The 24813-nt window shown below is 34.9% G+C and overlaps 1 long non-coding RNA gene and 1 pseudogene across 3 annotated transcripts in view; one reads left to right on the top strand and one right to left on the bottom strand.

Moving 5' to 3' along the window:
• The window catches only part of LOC308618786 (ferritin heavy chain-like), a 35820-nt pseudogene extending 14787 nt beyond the window's left edge, over positions 1–21033 (bottom strand). The window contains exon 1 of the transcript in view: positions 20944–21033. The product of the transcript in view is annotated as a ferritin heavy chain-like (transcript). The remainder of the gene's footprint in view (positions 1–20943) is intronic.
• LOC308619425 overlaps positions 1–24813 on the top strand; it is a 930003-nt gene that overhangs the window by 549785 nt on the left and 355405 nt on the right. The window lies entirely within an intron of this gene.

Here is a 24813-nt window from a genome sequence, read left to right on the forward strand (position 1 = left end):
AAAATACTGTGATAAAAGAATAATCCAAGATGAATTCAAATCTTTAGAAAACAGCTTTTTCATGGGCATTGTTGTAAGCACCATAAAAGAGATAAAAATCTAACTTATTATTCATGGAAAAATCAAGGATTGCAATTGGATCTATAGAGTAACAAATATAAATCTGTGATGTTAATCACCTACTGCTTAAGAGGTAAATGTCTCAGTTTCCAAAGTCTTATGTATTTATTTATTAATTTATTAAATTTCTTTATTTTTTAAAATTTATTTATTTATTAATTTATTTTTGGCTATGTCGGGTCTTTGTTGCTGCACGTGGGTTTTCTCTAGTTGCAGCCATAATGTATTTATTTTTATTTCTTTGGAGATTTATTTTCTTCTTACAGATCATATGGTATCACCACTGTTTAAAATTCTCATATTATTCTTTCATTTAAAAATTATTTTGTAAAGTACTTTAAATTTTTATACAATATTAAAGGTTACTTTCCATTTACGGTTATTACAAAATATTGGCTATATTCCCCGTGTTGTACAATATATCCTTGAGCCTGTCTTACACCCAAGAGTTTGTACTTCCCACTCCCCCACCCCTATATTCCCCTTTCCCCTCATGTCTGGTAACCACTAGTTTGTTTTCTATATATGTGAGTCTGCTCGTTTTGTGTTATGTTAATTAGTTTGCTGTATTTTTAGATGATACATATAAGCGATATCATACAGTATTTATCTTTCTGATTTATTTCACTTAGCATAATGCCCTCCAAGTCCATCCGTGTTGCTGGAAATGGCAAAATGTCATTCTTTTTTATGGCTGAGTAGTATTCCATTATATATATATATTTGTATATATATATATATTGTGTATATATATATATATATATATATATATATATATATATATATCTTGCATCTTCCTCATCCATTTTTCTGTTGATGGACACTTAGGTTGCTTCCATACCTTGGCATTGTAAATAACACTGCTTTGAATATTGGGATGCATGTATCTTTTTGAATTAGTGTTTGTTTGTTTGTTTGTTTGTTTGGTATATACCCAGGAGTGGAATTGCTGGGTCACATGGTATCTCTGCCATTCGTTTTTTGAGAAACCTCCACTGTGTTTTCCACACCGATTTACTTTCTCAACAACAGTGTACAAGGGTTCTCTTTTCTGCACATCCTCACCAACATTTGTTATTTGTTGACTTTTTTATGATAGCCATTCTGACAGGTGTGAAGTGATATCTCACTGTGGTTTTTATTGGATGGGCCAAAAGGTTCGTTCAGTTTTTGTAAGATGGCTCTAGTAGCACTTAGTTGTCTTTAACTTTCTTCAAAACAATTTTGTTAGATTGTATGTGACAGCTGTCATATCAGCATGCATATAAAGAAAGACTTGTCAAAATTGGTAAATTTTTGTGTAGCCATTTTAATATTGAAGATGGAAGAAAAAAGCAACATTTTTGGCATATTATGCTTTATTATTTCAAGAAAGATAAAAACGCAACTGAAATGCACAAAAAGATTTGTGCAGTGTATGGAGAAGGTTCAGTGACTGATTGAACATGACAGAAGTGGTTTGCGAAGTTTTGTGCTGGAGATTTCTCGCTGGATGATGCTCCATGGTCAGGTAGATCAGTTGAAGTTGATAGCAATCAAATCGAAACAGTAATTGAGAACAATCAACATTATACCACGTGGGAGATAGCCAACATACTCAAAATATCCAAATCAAGCACTGAAAATCATTTGCACCAACTTGGTTATGTGACTCGCTTTGATGTTTGGGTTCCATATAAGTTAAGTGCAAAAAATCTTCTTGACCATATTTCCACCTGCGATTCTCTACTGAAACGTAATGAAAACGTTGCATTTTCAAAACACATTGTGATGGGTGATGAAAAGTGGATACTGTACAGCAATGTGGAATGGAAGAGATCGTGGGACAAGCGAAATGAACCACCACCAGCCACACCAAAGGCTGGTCTTCATCCAAAGAAGGTGATGTTGTGTATATGGTGGGATTGGAAGGGAGTCCTCTATTATGAGCTCCTTCCAGAAAAACAAAGGATTAATTCCAACAAGTAGTGCTCCCAATTAGACCAACTGAAAGTGGCAGTCAACCAAAGCCTCCAGAATTAGTCAACAGAAAATGCATTAATCTTCCACCAGGATAACACAAGACCACATGTTTCTTTGATGACCAGGCAAAAACTGTTACAGCTTGGCTGGGAAGTTGTGATTCATCTGCCCTATTCACCAGACATTGCACCTTTGGATTTCCGTTTATTTTGGTCTTTACAAAATTCTCTTAATTTCAATTCCTCGGAAGACTGTAAAAGGCACCTGGAACAGTTCTTTGCTCAAAAAGATAAAATGTTATGGGAAGATGGAATCATGAATTTTCCTGAAAAATGGCAGAAGGTAGTGGAACAAATGGGTGAATATGTTGTTCAATAAAGTTCTTGGTGAAAATGAAAGATGTGTCTTTTATTTTTACTTAATAACTGAAGGCACTTTTTGGCCCACCCAATATTTGCATTTCCCTGATGATTACTGATGTTAGGCATCTTTTTATATGCCTATTGGCTATCTGCATTTCTTCTTTGGAAAAATGTCGATTCAGTTCTGTCCATTTTTTAATTGGGTTGTTTGTTTTTGATGTTGAGTTTTATAAGCTGTTTATACATGTTGGATATGAATCCTATATTGGTCATATCATTTGCAAATATTTTCTCCCATTCAATAAGTTGTCTTTTCATTTTGTTGATGGTTTCCTCTGCTGTGCAAAAGCTTTTAAGTTTAATTAGGTCCCATTTGTTTATTTTTGCTTATATTTTCTTTACTTTAGGAGAGGAATCCAAAAAATAGAGCAGAAATAAATGAAATACGTCAAAAAAATCAATGAAACTAAAAGCTGGTTCTTTGAAAAGATAAACAAAATTGATAAATCTTTAGCCAGACTCATCAAGAAAAAAAGAGAGAGGGCCCAAATCAATAAAATCAAAAATGAAAAAGAACTTACAATGGACACCACAGAAATACAAAGGATCCTAAGAGACTACTATGAGCAACTCTATGCCAATAAAATGGACAACCTAGAAAAAAATGTACAAATTCTTAGAAAGGTACAATCTCTGAAGACTGAACCTGGAAGAAATAGAAAATATGAACAGATTACCAGTACTGAAATTGAATCAGTTATTTAAAAACTTCCAACAAACAAAAGTCTAGGACCAGATGGCTTCACAGGTGAATTCTACCAAACATTTAGAGAAGAGTTAACACGGATCCTTCTGAAACTAATGCAAAAAATTGCAGAGGAAGTACCACTTCTGAACTCATTCTTTGAGGCCACCGTCACCCTGATACCAAAACCAGACAAAGATACTACAAAAAATGAAAATTACCAGCCAATATCACTGATGAACATAGATGCAAAAAGTCTCAACAAAATACTAGCAAACTGAATCCAACAATACATTAAAAGGATGATACACCATGATCAAGTGGGATTTATCTCAGGGATGCCAGGATTTTTCAGTATCCCAAATCAGTCTGACATACCACATTAACAAATTGAACAATAAAAGCCATATGATCATCTCAATTGATGCAGAAAAAGCTTTTGATAAAATTCAACATCATTTATGATAAAAGCTCTCCAGAAAGTGGGTATAGAGGGAACCTACCTCAACATAATAAGGGCCATATATGATAAGCCCACAGATAACATCATACTCAACAGTGAAAAGCTGAAAGCATTCCCTCTAAGATGGGAAACAAGACAAGGATGCCCATGCTTGCCACTTTCATTCAACATAGTTTTGGAAGTCCTAGCCATGGTAATCAGAGAAGAAAAAAAATAAAAGGAATCCAAATTGGAAAGGAAGAAGTAAAAACTGTCACTGTTTGCAGATGACATGATACTATACATAGGAAATCCTAAAGGTGTCACCAGAAAACCACTAGAGCTCATCAGTGAACTTGGTAAAGTTGCAGGGTACAAAATTAATATACAGAAATCTGTTGCATTTATATATGCTAACAATGAAATATCAGAAAGGGAAATTACGGAAACAATCCCATTTACCATTGCATCAAGGAGAATAAAATACCTAGGAATAAGCCTACCTGAAGAGGCAAAGACCTGTACTCCAAAAACTACAAGACGTTGATGAAAGGAATTGAAGATGACAGAAACAGATGGAAAGATATATCGTGTTCTTGGACTGGAAGAATCAATATTGTTAAAATGACCATACTACCCAAGGCAATCTGCAGATTCAGTGCAATCCCTATGAAATTACAAATGGCATTTTTCACAGAACTAGAACAAATAATTTTAAAATTTGTATGGAAACACAAAAGATCCTGAATAGCCAAAACAATTTTGAGAAAGAAGAACAGAGCTGGAAGAGTCATGCTTCCTGTTTTCACACTATACTACAAAGCTACAGTAATCAAAACAGTATGATACTGGCACAGAAACAGACACATAGATCAATGGAACAGGATAGAGAACCCAGAAATAAACCCACATACTCATGGTCAATTAATCTGTGACAAAGGAGGCAAGAATATATAGTGGAGAAAAGACAGTCTCTTCAATAAGAGGTGCTGAAAAACTGGATAGCTACATGTACAAGAATGAAATTAGAATGTTCTCTAACACCATGTACAAAACTAAGCTCAAAATGGATTAAAGACCTTAGTTTAAGAGTGGACACTATACAACTTCCTAGAGGAAAACATAGGCAGAACACTCTGACATAAATTGAAGCAATAGTTTTTTGTAAAAATACTTCTAATAGAATTTAAAAAATATGAACATGTGGTGGGAAAATTTTCTTCGCATTTGCATTTTTTTCTTCTTTCACAGAATTGGTCATCTGACTGGGTATAAACTACTGGTATAAAATAGTTTTTATCAGGCATTATTCTGTTGACGTCTAGTATCCAGCAGTTCTGGTAAAGGGTTAGATGTACATCTGATTCCTTAGTAGGTCCCTTGTTTTTCTGCTCTGACATCTTTTTAGAAAGCCTTATACTTAAGTTTCTGAAATTTCATCAGCGTATGTTTCACTATGAATCTTTTTTTAACACTTTGAACTCTGTAAATTACTCTGTGGACCTATTTCAGTCTAAAAACTCAGATATTTGTTCAGCTAAGGGATATTATTTTATTAATGTCTCTGATGATTTCTTCTCTGTTTCTTATGTTAACTGATTTTAGAACTTCTGTTAGTTTTGTGTTGGACTTAATCACCATATTTCTTAATTATCTCTCATATATTTAATCACTGTAACTTTTATTTAACATTCTGTAGTATTTCCTCAATTTTATTTCCCTTTTGCCTGATTCATTGCATTATTCAGTTCATATACTGAAGATTTAAATTCCAGAAATAGTATTTTAATTATTTACTTATAATATATAAATGTAATATTGTGTTAATTTTTATAACTTGCTTAATCTGAATTGTAAACACAGATAATATTCTCTTATCTGGTGTTTTTCCAAAGGATGTTCCACTTGATATATGAGAGTTTAATAGGTATTACTTGAAAAAAAAATCTTTTCTAAAGTCAAATGAGTTTAGGAAACACTGCGCTTAACAAATATTAAATTTATTTCTTGAATCCGTTATTGTAAATGTCATTTAATGAACTCATGGGCATTGGGAAACTCTAAGAAGCGATTTTATAGGGCGAATTTTTCAGATTTATTTTACCAAAATATTTATAAATTAAAGAACATATTAAGGCACAGGGCAGTTTAAGAAATGGAACCATGTCACTTTAGAATATACAGCATTGGAAATACATTTTTTACAATCAAATTTTGTTAAATTTAATCTGGTATATTATTAGAAATTTCTAATACCTTTGTATTAAATAAATAAATTAAGAAGTACTTTATAAAGATAGGAGCAAGGGAATATCATTTTTTCCTCCATGCCCATTTCATTTCCTCCTCCAGGATTTTGAAACTAATTTATCACATCTTTATTTTGGTGACAGGTTAAAGTTTGGTTGTCTTTTTCTAGATGATAGTAATTATATTAAATGAAGGGAATTAAAGTACTACAGAAAGGCTTGACTAAGTTTACTTTACCTTTCCTCCTTATCACTATTAGGAAAACAGTATTCAATCAAGATCTGTCGGTTTGGAGACTAACTGTTGACAGGGTCTAAAAAAACACTGTGTTAAGATTATTTCTGGTATAAAATTTATTATAATCAGATCAACAGTGGGCCACAGAAATAGCTTTTTAAAAGTAAAACCAATCAGTCAACATACGTATTGACTGCCTATATATTTGTAATAAGAAGAGCTGTATTGTATATTGACTGTTTTGTTGCCAAATTACAGGAAAAACCACAGTTGTTTACAGCCGTGACTTTTTTACCCAGCAGGATAGAGAAAACATTCTCAGAAATGTTATACATATTTTCAATGTAGTCAATTTTGTGGTTGCAACTGTATTTATTTTGATTGATTTAACTCATGGTTAAGTGTTTGCAAGGCCCTTTGTATGTAAGTCTGTGGTGCATTATTGTGCATTATTGAACTAGAGTTCATTAGGTAATGGAGGTTTATGAACTTTATGAACTTTTTCATTTTCTTACCCAGGAGTAAATAAATAAGGTTCTTGCTCTAAATAGTAATTTCATAAACTATTGGTCAGATGACTTTAATTTTAAAAGGCTAGCAAAAATAAATGAATAAAAAGCTTGTTGCTGTGTTCTGTCATCATCATCTTGCAGAACACAAATTTCATATTCACATTAAAAAGACATATTGCTCAAGTTGATCATTAACTAGGAAAATGAGCCATAGGGTATACATTATGCTAAAGAACAGTGAAGTGAGAAAAATTCCCAAGACATTTGCCTCTTGAAAACAGCCTATAAGTAAAATCTTTTAAGCACCATGCTGTCATTTGATAAACTGTTATACTGAAAAGGTAAAAGTCAATACCCAAATTTGAGATGTCACCACACACATATACTGTGTGACTTCACTTGTCTGTAAATTGAAGTCCTCTTTTTAATTTTAGTTATAATAGTCAATATTCTGGTAGTTAGCAGAAAGTTAACAATAATAGCTTAATGATATAATAGCAGCCCTGGGAATTGAGATAATTCATGATCTATATATATTCTCAGTGTACTGCTACTTCATTTAAGATATATAGGTACAAAATGAATGCAATAAGCATTCTTTATATCTTTCGCAGGTATGAAAGACTTGGGCTTCTGTGTCAAAAAGTCCTCAGTTGAAAGCTTGTTCCAAGCTATGTGAACTTGCATATAGTGATTTACTCATCAGAAGAATGGGGCTAACATTACCATATATTATAAGTATTAAGTTAGATGATTCATTTAAAATGATGCTAATGTTACACTTAGCTCATTGGCTTCAATTAATATGTGGTAGCAATTATTTTTAAAAGACTGACCTTGATAAAATAGTCTATTCATTATGAAAAAACTCAAGTTCATTTTTAAACTTTAGGTTCTTCTGTTGTGAGTTTGGAAGGCTAACATAATACCTTTCCCCCCTTTTTTCTTTGTTTTTTTCTTTTCCAGCTAGTCACTGAAATCTCATTTATATTTTTCCTTGTAGAAGTGTTAGTAGGTAGCACATTTCCAGCATGTGAATAGCTTTTGGAATCAATAAATCCTGAAGATTAGTTTGAGACAGAGGAACTAAACTTCAAAAAGTAGCTTATCAAGGGCTACATTTATATGGCCTTTAGACATTTCTTATATTATTGTCCTGAATTTTTATTTAATTTCAAGAGTAACTGTCTTGTCTCTCTAAAAAGAGCAGAAAAGGAACCTTAGATATTGTCTGTGTTTCCATTACAGATTTTTCTCTCCCAGAGGCTCAATAATAAGGGTGTAATAAGTAGTAGATCTTATGGAGCTTTTTAGTGCACTGAATACAGATCCACTAAATGTTGGTACTGATGCACTGTACTGTACTGTGAAAATTTTGAAGGTTCATCATGCTAAATTTGCTTTTTAAAAGAATTGGAGGAAAGATTGCAAACATACAATATATAGTAGATTTCAGTGGTTTTTATTTTTTATTTATTTTTAAAAATAAATTTATTTATTTATTTTATTTGTGGCCACATTGGGTCTTTGTTGCTGTGCGTGGGCTTTCTCTAATTGTGGCAAGCAGGGGCTACTCTTTGTTGTGTTGTGTGGGCTTCTTATTGTGGTGGTTTCTCTTGTTGCAGAGCATGGACTCTAGGCTTGCAGGTTTCAGTAGCTGTGGTGCATGGGCTCAGTAGTTGTGGCTCACGGGCTCTAGAGCGCAGGCTCAGTAGTTGTGGTGCACAGGCTTAGTTTCTCTGCGGTATGTGGGATGTTCCTGGACCAGGGCTCGAAACCGTGTCCCCTGTATTGGCAGGCAGTTTCTTTTTTTTTTAATTTTTGAATTTTATTTTATTTTTTTATGCAGCAGGTTCTTATTAGTCATCAATTTTATACACATCAGTGTATATATGTCAATCCCAATTGCCCAATTTATCACACCCCCACCCCCACCCCCCTGCAGCTTTCCCCCCTTGGTGTCCATACGTTGTTCTCTACATCTGTGTCTCAACTTCTGCCCTGCAACCCGGTTCATCTGTACCATTTTTCTAGGTTCCACATACGCGTGTATGACAGTCTCTAGGTCCATCCACGTCTCAACAAATGACCCAATTTCGTTCCTTTTTATGGCTGAGTAATATTCCATTGTATATATTACTATGTCTTCTTTATTCATTTGTATGTCGATGGCCCATGACCTGGCTGTTGTAAATAGTGTTGCAGTGAACATTGGGGTGCATGTGTCTTTTTGAATGTTGGTTTTCTCTGGGTATATGCCCAGTAGTGGGATTGCTGGATCATATGGTAATTTTATTTTTAGTTTTTTAAGGAACCTCCATACTGTTCTCCATGGTGGCTGTATCCATTTACATTCCCACCAACAGTGCAAGAGGGTTTCCTTTTCTCCACACCCTCTCCAGCATTTGTTGTTTGTAGATTTTCTTATGATGTCCATTCTAACTGGTGTGAGGTGATACCTCATTGTAGTTTTGATTTGCATTTCTCTAATAATTAGTGATGTTGAGCAGCTTTTCATGTGCTTCTTGGCCATCCGTATGTCTTCTTTGGAGAAATGTCTATTTAGGTATTCTGCCCATTTTTGGATTGGGTTGTTTGTTTCCTTAATATTGAGCTGCATGAGCTGTTTGTATATTTTGGAGATTAATCCTTTGTCCGTTGATCTGTTTGCAAATATTTTCTCCCATTCTGAGGGTTGTCTTTCATCTCGTTTATGGTTTCCTTTGCTGTGCAAAGGCTTTGAGGTTTCATTAGGTCCCATTTGTTTATTTTTGGTTTTATTTCCATTACTCTAGGAGGTGGATCAAAAAAGATCTTGCTGTGGTATCTATCAAAGAGTGTTCTTCCTAGGTTTTCCTCTAAGAGTTTAATAGTGTCCAGTCTTACATTTAGGTCACTAATCCATTATGAGATTATTTTTGTGTACGGTGTTAAGGAGTGTTCGAATTTCATTCTTTTACATGTAGCTGTCCAATTTTCCCAGCACCACTTATTGAAGAGACTGTCTTTTCTCCATTGTATATCCTTGCCTCCTTTGTCATAGATTATTTGACTATAGGTCAGTGGGTTTGTCTCTGGGCTTTCTATCTTGTTCCATTGATCTACGTTTCTGTTTTTGTGCCAGTACCATATTGTCTTGATTACTGTAGCTTTGTCGTATAGTCTGAAGTCAGGGAGTCTGATTCCTCCATCTCCGTTTATTTTTTTCCCTCAAGACTGCTTTGGCTATTCGGGGTCTTTTGTGTCTCCATACAAGTATTAAGATATTTTGTTCTAGTTCCATAAAAAATGCCATTGGTAATTTGATAGGGATTGCATTGAATCTGTAGATTGCTTTGGGTAGTAGAGTCATTTTCACAATATTGATTCTTCCAATCCAGGAACATGGTATATGTCTCCATCTGTTGGTATCATCTTTAATTTCTTTCATTAGTGTCTTACAGTTTTCTGCATACAGGTCTTTTGTCTCCCTAGGTACGTTTATTTCTAGGTGTTTTATTCTTTTTGTTGTAGTGATAAATGGGAGTGTTTCCTTAATTTCTCTTTCAGATTTTTCATCATTAGTGTATAGGAATGCAAGAGATTTCTGTGCATTAATTTTGTATCCTGCTACTTACCAAATTCATTGATTAGCTCTAGTACTTTTCTGTTGGCATCTTTAGGATTCTCTATGTATATATCATGTCATCTGCAAACAGTAACAGTTTTACTTCTTCTTTTCCAATTTGTATTAATTTTATTTCTTTTTCTTCTCTGATTGCCATGGCTAGGACTTCCAAAACTATGTTGAATAATAGTGGTGAGAGTGGACATCCTTTTCTTGTTCCTGATCTTAGAGGAAATGCTTTCAGTTTTTCACCACTGAGAATGATGTTTGCTGTGTGTTTGTCATATATGGCCTTTATTATGTTGAGGTAGGTTCCCTCTATGCCCCCTTTCTGGAGAGTTTTTATCATAAATGGGTGTTGAATTTTGTCAAAAGCTTTTTCTGCATCTATTGAGATGATCATATGGTTTTTCTTCTTCAATTTGTTAATATGGTGTATCACATTGATTGATTTGCATATATTGAGGAAACCTTTCATCCCTGGAATAAATCCCACTTGATCGTGGTGTATGATCCTTTTAATGTGTTGTTGGATTATGTTTACTAGTATTTTTCTGAGTATTTTTGCACCTATGTTCATCAGTGATATTGGTCTGTAATTTTCCTTTTTTGGTAGTATGTCTGTCTGGGTTTGGTACCAGGGTGATGGTGGCCTCATAGAATGAGTTTGGGAATGTTCCTTCCTCTGCAATTTTTTGGAGGACTTTGAGAAGGATGGGTGTTAGCTCTTCTGTAAATGTTTGATAGAATTTACTTGTGAAGCCATCTGGTCCTGGACTTTTGCTTGTTGGAAGATTTTTAATCACAGTTTCAATTTCATTACTTGTGATTGGTCTGTTCATATTTTCTATTTCTTCCTGGTTCAGTCTTGGAAAGTTATACCTTTCTAAGAATTTGTCCATTTCTTCTAGGTTGTCCATTTTATTGGCATAGAGTTGCTTGTAGTAGTCTCAGGATGCTTTGTATTTCTGCAGTGTCTGTTGTTACTTCTCCTTTTTCATTTCTAATTTTATTGATTTGAGTCCTCTCCCTCTTTTTCTTGATGAGTCTGGCTAATGGTTTATCAATTTTGTTTATCTTCTCAAAGCACTAGCTTTTAGTTTTATTGATCTTTGCTATTGTTTTCTTTGTTTCTATTTCATTTATTTCTGCTCTGATCTTTATGATTTCTTTCCTTCTGCTAACTTTGGGTTTTGTTTGTTCTTCTTTCTCTAGTTCCTTTAGGTGTAAGGTTAGATTGTTTATTTGAGATTTTTCTTGTTTCTTGAGGTAGGCTTGTATAGCTATAAAGTTCCCACTTAGAACTGCTTTTGCTGCATCCCATTGGTTTTGGATCGTCTCGTTTTCATTGTCATTTGTCTCTAGGTATTTTTTGATTTCCTCTTTGACTTCTTCAGTGGTCTCTTGGTTATTTAGGAACGTATTGTTTAGCCTCCATGTGTTTACGTTTTTGACGTTTTTTCCCCTGTAATTCATTTCTAATCTCATAGCATTGTGGTCAGGAAAGATGCTTGATATGGTTTCAAGTTTCTTAAATTTACTGAGGCTTGATTTGTGACCCAGGATGTGATCTATCTTGAAGAATGTTCCATGTGCACTTGAGAAGAAAGTGTAATCTGCTGTTGGATGGAATGTCCTATAAATATCAATTAAATCTATCTGGTCTATTGTGTCATTTAAAGCTTCTGTTTCCTTATTTATTTTCATTTTGGATGATCTGTCCATTGGTGTAAGTGAGGTGTTAAAGTCCCCCACTATTATTGTGTTACTGTCGATTTCCTCTTTTGTAGCTGTTAGCAGTTGCCTTATGTATTGAGGTGCTTCTGTGTTGGGTGCATATACATTTATAATTGTTATATCTCCTTCTTGGATTGATCCCTTGATCTTTATGTAGTGTCCTTCCTTGTCTCTTGTAACATTCTTTATTTTAAAGTCTATTTTATCTGATACGAGTATTGCTACTCCAGCTTTCTTTTGATTTCCTTTTGCATGGAATATCTTTTTCCATCCCCTCACTTTCAGTTTGTATGTGTCGCTAGGTCTGAAGTGGGTCTCTTGTAGACAGCATATATATGGGTCTTGTTTTTGTATCCATTCAGCAAGCCTGTGTCTTTGGGTTGGAGCATTTAATGCATTCACGTTTAAGGTAGTTATCGATATGTATGTTCCTATGACCATTTTCTTAATTGTTTTGGGTTTGTTTTTGTAGGTCCTTTTCTTCTCTTGTGTTTCCCACTTAGAGAAGTTCCTTTAGCATTTGTTGTAGAGCTGGTTTGGTGGTGCTGAATTCTCCTAGCTTTTGCTTGTCTGTAAAGCTTTTGATTTCTCCATCGAAACTGAATGAGATCCTTGCCGGGTAGAGTAATCTTGGCTGTAGGTTCTTCCCTTTCATCACTTTAAGGGTATCATGCCACACCCTTCTGGCTTGTAGAGTTTCTGCTGAGAAATCGGCTGTTAACCTTATGGGAGTTCCCTTGTATGTTATTTGTCGTTTTTCCCTTGCTGCTTTCAGTAATTTTTCTTTGTCTTTAATTTTTGCCAATTTGATTAGTATGTGTCTTGGCGTTTTTCTCCTTGGGTTTATCCTGCATGGGACTCACTGCCCTTCCTGGACTTGGGTGGTTATTTCCTTTCCCATGTTAGGGAAGTTTTTGACTATAATCTCTTCAAATATTTTCTCGGGTCCTTTCTCTCTCTCTTCTCCTTCTGGGACCCCTATAATGCGAGTGTTGTTGCATTTCATGTTGTCCGAGAGGTCTCTTAGGCTGTCTTCATTTCTTTCCATTCTTTTTTCTTTATTCTGCTCCGCAGCAGTGAACTCCACCATTCTGTCTTTCAGGTCACTTATCTGTTCTTCTGCCTCAGTTATTCTGCTATTGATTCCTCTAGTGTAGTTTTCATTTCAGTTATTGTATTGTTCATCTCTGTTTGTTTGTTCTTTAATTCTTCCAGGTCTTTGTTAAACATTTCTTGCATCTTCTCAGTCTTCGCCTCCATTTTTTTTCTGAGGTCCCGCATCATAATCTTCACTATCATTATTCTGAATTCTTTTTCTGGAAGGTTGCCTATCTCTACTTCATTTTGTTGTTTTTCTGGGGTTTTCTCTTGTTCCTTCATCTGGTACATAGCCCTCTGCCTTTTCATCTTGTCTATCTTTCTGTGAATGTGTTTTTTTTTTTCCACAGGCTGCAGGATTGTAGTTCTTCTTGCTTCTGCTGTCTGCCCTCTGGTGGATGAGGCTATCTAAGAGGCTTGTGCAAGTTTGGCATGCAGATTCTTAACCACTGTGCCACCAGGAAAGCCCAATTTTAATTTTTTTAATTAAAAAACATTTCCAACTTTATTGAGATATAATTGAGAAATAACATTGTATAAGTTTCAGGTATATAATGTGATGATTTGATATAGGTATGTATTATGAAATGATTACTACAGTAAGGTTAGTTTATCCATTGCCTCACATAATTAAATGTTTGTGTGTATGTGGTGAGAACATTTAAAATCTGTCTTAGCAACTTTCAACTATATAATATGGCACTGTTAACCATAGTCACCATGTTGTATATTAGGTCCCCAGAACTTACTCACCTTATAACTGGAAGTTTGTACGCTTTGACCAACATCTACCCATTTCCCTCACCCTCCAGTACCTAACAACCACCATTCTGCTGTTTCTGTGAGTTTTTTGTTTTAGATTCGAAATGTAAGTGAGATCATAGAGTGTTTGTGTTTCTCTGTTGGACTTATTTCACTTGGCATAATGTCCTCAAGGTCCAGCCCTGTCACAGATGGTAGGAGATCCTTCTTTTTTATGGTTGAATAATATTCTTTTATATTTAGGTATATATGTATGTGTATATATATATATATAATATATATATATGTATGTATATATGTATGTATATGAGATAACATATTCTGCAAAGCAACTTGCCTAAAGCCACAGGATCACAACATGGCAATGCTGGACTATGAACTCATTTCTGCCTGGCTCAAAAGGCTGGGCTTTTAATGCTGTTTCATGCAGAGTGTCAGAAATGAAAAACAATTTCCTTTTTCTTTATTAAACTACATATTCTTAGAACGAAATTCTCCAAGGGTTTTGTTACCTCTTATGTGACACTGTAATACAATTGATGATTATAATATTTGTATAATATACCATCAGCTTTAGGCACGTGACTGGCTTAAAGTGGAGGGTAACATGGACACACATATCACCAAAGGGAATTTTAACAGAGAGAAAGTTTGCTACAGCCTACTGCAACCTATTTTCCTAACCTAAGCAAATCTTTATTTTAAAGAATTTTAATATGAGCATAATTAACCTGGTTAGCAATGTTTAATAATTACACAGTGTTTGTTTTCACTAGGGTTGTAGCAAATAGGAAATATATGTTTCAAAAAATAGGATGAGGTATAATATTTTCCCTTTTTTAGTAGGATACAATTTGATGTAAAAAGTTAAGTGCTATGCACTTGGGCAAAAAAGAAGCAGTGAAAGGGTGATAATTAAGAAATCACAGGTTTCCATTTTGTAAGATATTAAATAACAGGAGTGGCTATTCATTAACTTTCAATTCTTCCATGTACTATCAGTTTCTTCCTCATGATGCAAATATCTGTTGAATACGCCATAAATATTTGCTTACTTAAAGGCATTGTCTTTATTATGAACAATAAAAGTTCCTTATTTACTCTAATGATAGATTGAGAAGAGAACAATATCCTTAACTTTTTTTTTAAATGGTGAAAGATCAGGAGAGCATGATACGAGTATGAGTGGCCATGCAGTCCACTTCCCCCTTGTCTGTGGCTTTTACATCCAGAAAGGAATTTATCCCACCTCCTGCCACATAACTGACTAACAACAGGCAAGATGAAAAGCAGGGTACAACTCCTTCCAGAAAATGAAAGTATATCTTTATGTTTTCTTTATTAGAGGCTCCGGTACATATGTTATTGCCCTAGTTTCAATAGTTGGGGTCCAAGGTTTCAAGATGTATATTTCATTTGTCATGATATTGCTGAATGTCAGTGTGGAAATAATGCACACAATTAGAAGACACTGACTCAGATCTCACACTTTAGGTAACTCAAGTTATCTGGAGTTTTCTCAGTTATTAAAATGAAGACAATAATACTTTCTGGTTTCTCTATATCGTTAACCTGAAAAAAACCAAAGATTGTGAATGGGCTTTGAAAACTTTAGGAGGCTACACTAACAAAGATATATAAGGCTCTCCTGATTTCTCTCTCCTAAAAACTACAGATTTGAGACTTCCTTAAAGTCTCATTGATGCTAAAAAAAAATCCAAAGAGATCAAACATTGCTCCTGTTTATTTCTATATGACAACTTATACCAATACAGGTAATTACAGCAATGAAAAAAACCACATAATTTCTCCAAGGAAAGTCTATTTCACTGGAAGTAGCCATCACCAATAAGCAATACGAAGCTTTTCTAGTGACTCTCATTTTGCAAATACATTTTTTTCATCTTAATAGATAAGATTGACTGAGCTTTAATTGAAGGCTATCACACAAGATAAACACCATTAAAGCTTTTTTTTTCTTGGGTTCTTTGTACCTTTTTGGAACTCTCCTTCCTTCCTCTCTCCCTCCTACTCTTCTACAAATATTTGCTGAATATCATTCTGTGATGCTTGTAATATTAGGGACTTATGTAAAGTGATCATTTAATTCTCACCAAAGTTTGAGTTTGATGATATGGTTTCCACTTTATAGTTGAGTAAATGTGTTCTGTGAAATGCAAGGTCACGTAACCAAAATGTGGAAAAGCAGATTTTATTGGATAGAATAGTGTAAGGGGGACGCGCACCATGATGAGGAGTGGCCCCCGCTTGCCGCAACTAGAGAAGGCCCTCGCACAGAAACGAAGACCCAACACAGCCCTAAATAAATAAATAAATAAATAAATTTAAAACACATAGTGCCATGTCCCGCCCCAGAATTCCTAAGTCAGTGGAGCTGGGGTAGGATCTGAGAATTCACTTTAAAAAAAAAAAAAATAGAATAGTGTAAGGGGGAAAGCTGCTTCACAAAGTCAAAGGCTTGAATGGAGAGCCACAGAAACCAGATAATGCTGAGCCAGAGGGCATAATATTGACCTCTTTGATGTGTGAATAAATAAGTTTGGCAATTTCCTAGATTTTTTTTTTGTGTGTGGTACGCAGGCCTCTCCCATTGTGGAGCACAGGCTCTGGATGCGCAGGCTCAGAGGCCATGGCTTACGGGCCCAGCCACTCTGCAGCATGTGGGATCTTCCCGGACCGGGGCACGAACACGTGTCCCCTGCATCGGCAGGCGGACTCTCAACCACTGCGCCACCAGGGAAGCCCCAATTTCCTAGATTTTGAAAGCATTAGTTACTCATCTGTCTGGAGTATTAGAATGAATTCTTTACTAGAAGGCAACTGGCAAATGAGAGTCCTTGTCTAAAAACATAAGATCTTAATAAAACCAATCATAAAATTGGCCTTGAAGGAGAGAGCATTGAAACAAGATCACAGTGGCCTGAGTGAAGTCCTAACAATAGGGAAGATCATGTACAAAGACACAGAGATATGAAAAGGACATGTTGACTGGAATCTGGAATGTAAGTGTGTTTGTGTGGCTGCGTGTGTGTGAGAGAGATGTGTTTATGCGTATAGGTAAGTTTAGATGAGCCTGGAGAATTAACAAGCATGTGAATTTGACCAGATTTGCATTTTATAAAAATATACTTAAGAAGAGAGACTAATTTGGATATCATTGGGTAAATAAGATACAGCAGTGATATGGACTTAAGGTTGTGGTGAGAAATTTTAGATTAGAGAGCAATTCTAGGCTTTGGCTTCCAAAACTACATAGAAAAGACCTGGTTCTTCAGGCACACGATGCTCACAGGCAAACTTCATTTGAAATAGAATATTTGCACATAAACAGATATCCTCTCCTATAAGGATGAAATATATACATATACTTCCATTTATAGATGAATTCCTTCATTAATGGAAACAGAAGTACACTTTAGGTCTGCACTATGAATTTTTCTAGCTACAAATTTTCCTGTCCAAGCCAGTTTTAGCTGTTATTTTGGAAATGTAAAGGAGTTGCTTGATTTCTTAAACTAATGAGTGAATTTTAAATTGCTATTCATGAAATGCAAAGCATATGAATAGATTTGTGAGGATATTTGATGTTGCTGTGTAGTTTTGATCAGAGATGTCTATTTTGCAAACTACATTTGCCAGGGACTTGAAGCACCCTTCTGTTCTGTATCTGTTATATAGGATATGGAAATATTCCTTTGTGGTGAATTTTTATGAATATTGTAAAATTTAAAAATTATATTTAGTTGGGAGATATGATAAAATGACATAACTCAAGTTTTACCTACAATTTAAGTAAGTAGTATTCAATCTGGTTTTGGGGGCTTGATGGAATTGTAAAAGGGGAGTTAATAATTTCCTTATTAAGGAGAGTTAACATTGTTCTGACTATAGATTTCAATTTTTGGTTAACAAAATAATTGTCATAGTTATTTCATTGCAGTCTAAATATAAGTGGAGCTATACAATTCTCTTTTTACTCAGCACTATTATTTTGAGATTCCTCCTGTGCTGTAGTGACTTAACTAGATCTTTTTTTTTTTTTTTTTTCTGTACGCGGGCCTCTCACTGTCATGGCCTCTCCCGTTGCGGAGCACAGGCTCCGGACGCGCAGGCTCAGCGGCCATGGCTCACGGGCCCAGCCGCTCCGCGGCATGTGGGATCTTCCCAGACCAGGGCACGAACCCGCGTCCCTGCATTGGCAGGCAGACTCTCAACCACTGCGCCACCAGGGAAGCCCAGCTAGATCATTTTTTTTAAGAGTAATTCTGCTTTTATTTATGGCTTCATTTTTGCCAGTAATTGATAGCAACAGTGTTATGTTCATAGCACTACAAAAATATGAGAGGAGTATATATGAATGTTGGTCTCATAGTTGATAAAATATTGATGAACCTGAAGCAAAATTCAACTTCTTTAATAGATATAGGTATATTCACATTGTCTATTTATTCTTCAATGAACTTGATTAGTTTGTGTATTTCAAGGAATATATCTATGTCATATATCTTGTCAAAATTATAGTCAAAGTATTCATGTTACTTCTTGTTATCCTTTAGATAGCTGTGGAATCTGTAGAGTGATGTCACCTCTTTCATTGCTGATTTTAGCAATCTTTTTTTTTTACTAATTAGACAGGCTTGAGGTTAATATACTTTATTGGTCTTCTTAAAGAATCAGCTTTTACCTTCATTGATTTATCTCTATTTTTTCTCTCTTCTATTTGATTGAGTTCTCTTCCCAATTTTGTTCTACTGTTGACATCCATTTTGATCTTATATATCTTATAAATTCCATAATACCTAAAAAATTACCTTTCCTTAAATACTGAATCACCAATGATTTTAATATATAGGAAATCTTATTGATTTACCCATGTAGTTATCAATTTCACTACTCCCTATTCCTTTAGACACTTATTTCCATCTGGTATAATTTTCCTTCTGCCTAAATGAAATTATTCAGCTCTTTTGGGGGTACTTTATGTCTCCTGGTAATGAATTTGTTCATCTTTTGTATGACTGAAAAAATCCTTATTTTGCCTTGGTTTAAAGAGATGTTTTCACTGTACATAGAATTCTAAGTTTACCAATTTTTTTTCTTTCTTTAAGGAGGCTGTCTACTTTTTCTCAGTTGCATTATTCAGATAAGAGGTCTGATTTCATCCTGTTTTTTGTTTCTTTGTATGTAATGTGTCTTTTTTCCCTCTGGCTCCTTTAAAATTTTTCTGTTTATCACGGTTTTTGAACAATTTGTTTCCGATATGACTTGTCCTTTTTTTTATGTTTCTTGTGCTTGAAGTTTGTTGAAGTTCTTGGATTTGGGGACTTATAGTTTCCATTAAATTTGCGGAAAAGTTGCCATTATTTCTTCAAACATGTTTTCTCTCTTGCCTTCTCTCTCCTCGTCTTTGGAGACTCAAATTTTATATATATATATGTATATTAGATTGTTTGAAGTTTTCTTCAAACAGTTTACTGATGCTCTGCTCATTTTGAAAAATTTTTTTCTTTTTGTTTGTGTTTTATTTTGGATAATATTTCTCGCTTAGTCTTCAAGTTCACTAATCTGCAGTGTTTAATATGTCATGGATGCCATTCAAATTGTGTTTTTTTTATTATCTTACACTTTGAATTTTTCATTTCTAGAAGTTTGATTTAGGACATTAAAAAGTATATTCCATGTCTCTAACTTAACTTTTTGAACCTTTTGAGTATAGTAATAAGAATTGTTCTATGGTCATTTCTGCTAATTCTAACATCTGTGTCGATTATGAGTTGGCTTTGGTTGCTTCATTTCTTCATTACAAGGGCGATTACTGCCTCTTTGCTTCCTTGATAATTGATTATTGGATGTCAGCCATTGTAAATTTTACCTTTTTGGGTGCTGGATAATTTTGTATTTTTACAAATATTTTTTACCTTTTTTCCTGGGATACTGTTAAGTTGCTTGGAAGCGGTTTGATCCTTTTAGGTCCTTTTAAAGATTTGGTAGAAAGAAATATATCAGTCTTGGGCTTCCCTGGTGGCACAGTGGTTGAGAGTCTGCCTGCCAATGCAGGGGACATGGGTTCGTGCCCCGGTCTGGGAGGATCCCACATGCCGCAGAGCAGCCAGGCCCGTGAGCCATGGCCACTGAGCCTGCGCGTCCGGAGCCTGTGCTCCGCAACGGGAGAGGCCACAACAGTGAGAGGCCCACGTACCGCAAAAAAACAACAACAACAACAAAAAACCCAAGAAATATAGCAGTCTCCTGTTATATTATATGGCTAAATAATGTTGCTGTTTTGTTCTTTTATAATATATGGTTAAATATTCCCCACCACTGAGGCAAGACCTTTCCATGTATATTGTCCATTGCCCTGTTAATCTTGAGGTTTTACAGTCTGGCTGACAGGAAAAGTCAGTATCTCAGGCCCTATATGAATATTAGGCACTGTTTTCTATAGTCCATTTAAGTGGTTCTTTTCCTGCCCTGTAGTAATGTAGTCACACACATAAGCTGATCAGTAATCAGCTGAACAGTTAGTGTGGAGGTGCAAGATTCTGGAGTTCCCTCTCTGTGAATCGTTCTTCTCTCTGGTACTGTCTTGAGAACCCTACCCACCTTGTTCTCTAGTCTCTCAGCCCTTTCTCCTTTATTTAGTGAGACTGCTGGTCTCTGCCTGGGATCCCCCTCCCTGAGCTGTGGCCTGGAAACTCAGGTAACGTGAAGCAATCATAAGGCTCACATCATTTATTTCCTGTCTCTCAGGAATGAGTCTCTGCTCCTTGATGTCCAGTGTCTTGCAAACTGTTGTCTTATTTCCCTACCGTTTTTTTTAGGTGTTCCAGAGGGTAACTCTGATCCCTGTTACTCTATTTTGGCCAGAACAGAAAATGTAATTGACTTTTTCTTGCTTTGTCTCCACCAATTTGTCAATCTACCTTCGCAAAAGTCACCAATGACTTCCAAATCATCAAATATCTTCAGTCCCTGACTTACCGTGGTTCGACTTTGTGATGGTGTGGAAGTAATACACATTCAGTAGAAACCATACTTCAGATTTTGAATTTTATCTTTTCCCAGGCTAGCGATATGTGGTATGATACTCTTTCGTGATGCTGGGCAGCAGGAGTGACCTGCAGCTCCGAGTCAGCCACGCTATCATGAATGGGAACAACTGGTACACTTAAAGCCATTCTGTACCCATTAACCATTCTGTTTTTCACTTTCAGTGCAGTATTCAATAAATTACATGAGATATTTAACTCTTTATTAAAAATAGGCTTTTTGTTAGATTATTTTGCCCAAATGTAGGCTAGTGTAGGTGTTCCAAGCCTGTTTAAGGTAGGCTAACAAGCTATGCGGTTTGGTAGGTTAGGTCTATGAAATGCATTTTCAATATATGGTATTTTCAAGTTACAATGGATTTCTCAGGATATTACCCAATCATAAGTTGAGGAAGATCTGTACCTTATTACATTCTTACTGATCTCCATCCTTAGAAATTGTAGCTCACACTCACATCATTGAAACCAAGTTCTCGCTTAACATCCATCCCATTCTATTTTTCTTTTCCCCCAATACTCATGAAATTTATCTACTTTAAAATCCATGAAATAAATACCAAACTCCTTAGCATACAACATTAGGTGTTTTACAAGTTTGATGCAGCATAGCTCTTCTTTTGCCATAGCCAATAATACTCCAATACACAAATTACATATTAGATATAATTCTTCAACCATGGCTGCAACTCGTATCTTTTCTTAAAATCCATTTTTTATTCATTTGTTTGCTCAGCACATGTTTGTTAAGTTCCCATTTTGTGTCACAGTGTGCTGTATCCTCAAACTATTGCAATTAAAGATACAAACATTATGTTTTCCTATAATAAAATTTCTACCAATTCTTTGCCAGATGAAATCAATTTTGTCATATGAATTATTTCAAAGATTTTGTTCAAACTTCATCCTTGAAGTACATTCTTTCCGAGTAAGTTTTGAGTGGGGCAGGTTAAGATTGCAAATCAGTGAAACAGAATTAAATGTGTCAGTACAACCAGGATGACCTAAGATTGGTGTGTCAGAAGCTAAAGTATGAAGCAAAGGAATAAAAATTTAGGTGACCGTGATTCAGTGGGAGCTTGGTTTAGTCTAGTGACCATTGTGTGTAACTGTTATTATTATTATTATTCCCTGCAGTATGAATCACAGGCAGAACATCTCCACTTAAGGTCAAGGACAGTGTGACATTTTCATTTAAAGAAGAAAAGATGATTAGCAAATTTCCTACAGTTAAGGCCAGTTAGGAAAACATCTGATATTCAGATACCTTTGAAAGTTCACTATCTCCCCACTTTGTGATATGGCATATACTTTTTCCATATGATGACAGATGTACAATTAAAATTACACACACCCATTGCTACAATTATCAAGTGAAATGTAATGAATCAGCATCATGTGTTCCAAGTAATGCTTTCAGAGATCACTTCACTCCAATGAAAGAGATTACATTACTGTATGAAAATCAAAATCTTCCAATTATCCGTCCTACTCTGGCCATGGAAGTCAATATCAGGAGATAAGGCTGTTGAAAAGGAGCCTGCTGAGGTTGTTTAACATCTCTCAAAGCCATATTTCTGAAAAGTGATTATCGATGTAGGATCCCATCTGTTTGCTCAATTGCCCCATGTTTTGCTTCTTGAAATATTAGGGAGCATGTTAATGTTGTATCTTAAAGGTAATTGTTACCATAATTTTGGTTTTTTATACCAACGCCCAATAAAAACATTTTTGACACCTTGTTGTCTAGGAAACCTTTTCAATATCAGATTATTCTACCAGCTTCCTCTTTTAGTTTTCATTTTGATTTTCCTTTTTTAATCAACATTACATTTTTAATTCTCTATATGCTTGGCTTCTATGTGTCACTTCTCTCTCTTTTGATATGATCAAATATTTGTATATAATGTTTCCACTTAGTCATCTGCTTTTCCCAGTTTTCCAAAGTTAGTCTCCCTTGTTTAATATTTCTTTATAAATCATTCCAGGCATCATTATGTTCATCTTCGCTGAACTTCAATTTCATCTAATTTTGCCCTTAATTTTCAGTTATGGAAGCATGCAAAGTTTGTTCTTCCTGAAATATCAAGAAACTTCATATTTTATTACTTGAATAATCAAATGAAAAGAACATGACTGTAAAATTGTAGATTCATTTCTGACCTAGCAAAAGGAAACACAACCAAGAAGCTGTGTTGTGTAAAGTTCAACTATATAGGAGGAAAGTATCAGCCATTATAGCATTGAAAGCATAATGTGAATAATCACAAACCAAAACTTTGTGAATTTTAGAAATTAAAGTGTTAAAAGATGAAGTTCAGCATTCAACTATCATGAGAGTCTCAGATTCTTTCCTGTAATAATGTACTTTATATAGGGAAAAATACCAAAGTACAGAGTCATTTCTGATTTCTTAAAGAGGAAACACCTTTTATCTTTTCAGAAATATAAGTCTGATACATGTTAGTTTTCCTTCATTTTCCTGGATCAGATTTTCAGTGTGTCTCACCACAAAAAAAAAAATTATTCTCATGGTCTCTTTACATCAGGCTTGTACCCTCCACTTTCTACACTGATGGTAGAATATTACTCTTCTTTTTTTTAAATAACAGCTTTATTTTGATTATGATTCACGTACCATACAATTAACCCATTTAAAGTGAACAATTCAATGGCTTTTAGTATGTTCACTCAGTTGTGCAGCTATCACAACAATCAATTTTAGAATATTGTCATCATCCCCAGAAGAAACACTATATCTATTAGTAGCCACTACCTTTTACCCCCATCTCCCTCAGGCCTTGGCAACCACAAATCTACTTTTTGTCCATAGATTTGCCATTCTGGACATCTCATATAAATGATTACATAGATTATGTGGTCTTTTGTGGCTGGTTTATTTTACTTAGCATGATGTTTTCAAGGCTCATCCATGTTGTAGCATATATCAATACTTCATTTCTTTTTGTTGCTAAATAGTATTCCATTGCATAGATATGCAATATTTTATTTTTTCTACTGTGAATAAGGCTGCTATAAACATTTGCATATTTTTTTTTACGTGACATACATTTTCAGTTCTCTTGGGTATATATCCAGGAATGGAATTTCTGGGTCATATGGTGGTAACTCTATGTTTAACTTTTAGAGGAACTGTGAGAGTATTTCAAAGCAGCTATACCATTTTACATTCCCAATAGCAATATATGAAGGTTCTAATTTCTTCACATCCTCACCAACACTTGTTATGTCTTTTTGATGATAGCCATGTCAGGGTGTGTGAAGTGGTATCTCGTTGTTGTTTCAATTTGCATTTCTCTGATGGTTAATGACATTAAGCATTTTTTCATGAATTTATAGACCATTGTATATCTTCTTCGGAGAAATGTTTATTCAGATATTTTGCCCATTTATAATTGGATTATTTGTCTATTATTGATCTGTAAGAGTGCTTTATATATTCTAGATTACAGGCCCTTTATTGTACATATGCTTTGCAAATATCTTCTTCTATTCTGTGGATTGTCTTTTCATTTTCCTGATGGTGTCCTTTGAAGCACAAAAGTCTTTTTAAAAATTTTTTTATGAAGTCTGATTTATCTATTTCTTTTCTTTTGTTGCTTGTGCTATGATTTTGATATCATATTTAAGAAGCTACTGCCTAATCCAAGGTCACAAAGGTTTACCCCTAAGAGTTTAATAGCTTTAGCTCTTACATTTCCATTTTGAGTTAATTTTTTTCTATGATATGATATGAGAGATGGGTCCAACTTCATTCTTTTGAATATGAATATTCAGTCATCTCAGCTGCATTTGTTGTAAAGACTATTCTTTCCCCCATTGAATTATCTTAGCAGTGCTGTTGAAAATCAATTAAATGTAAATGTGAAGATTTATTTCTGGGCTCTCCAT

Source organism: Mesoplodon bidens (genome assembly GCF_964165515.1).
Source record: "Mesoplodon bidens genome assembly, chromosome: 6".
NCBI lineage: Eukaryota > Metazoa > Chordata > Mammalia > Artiodactyla > Ziphiidae > Mesoplodon > Mesoplodon bidens.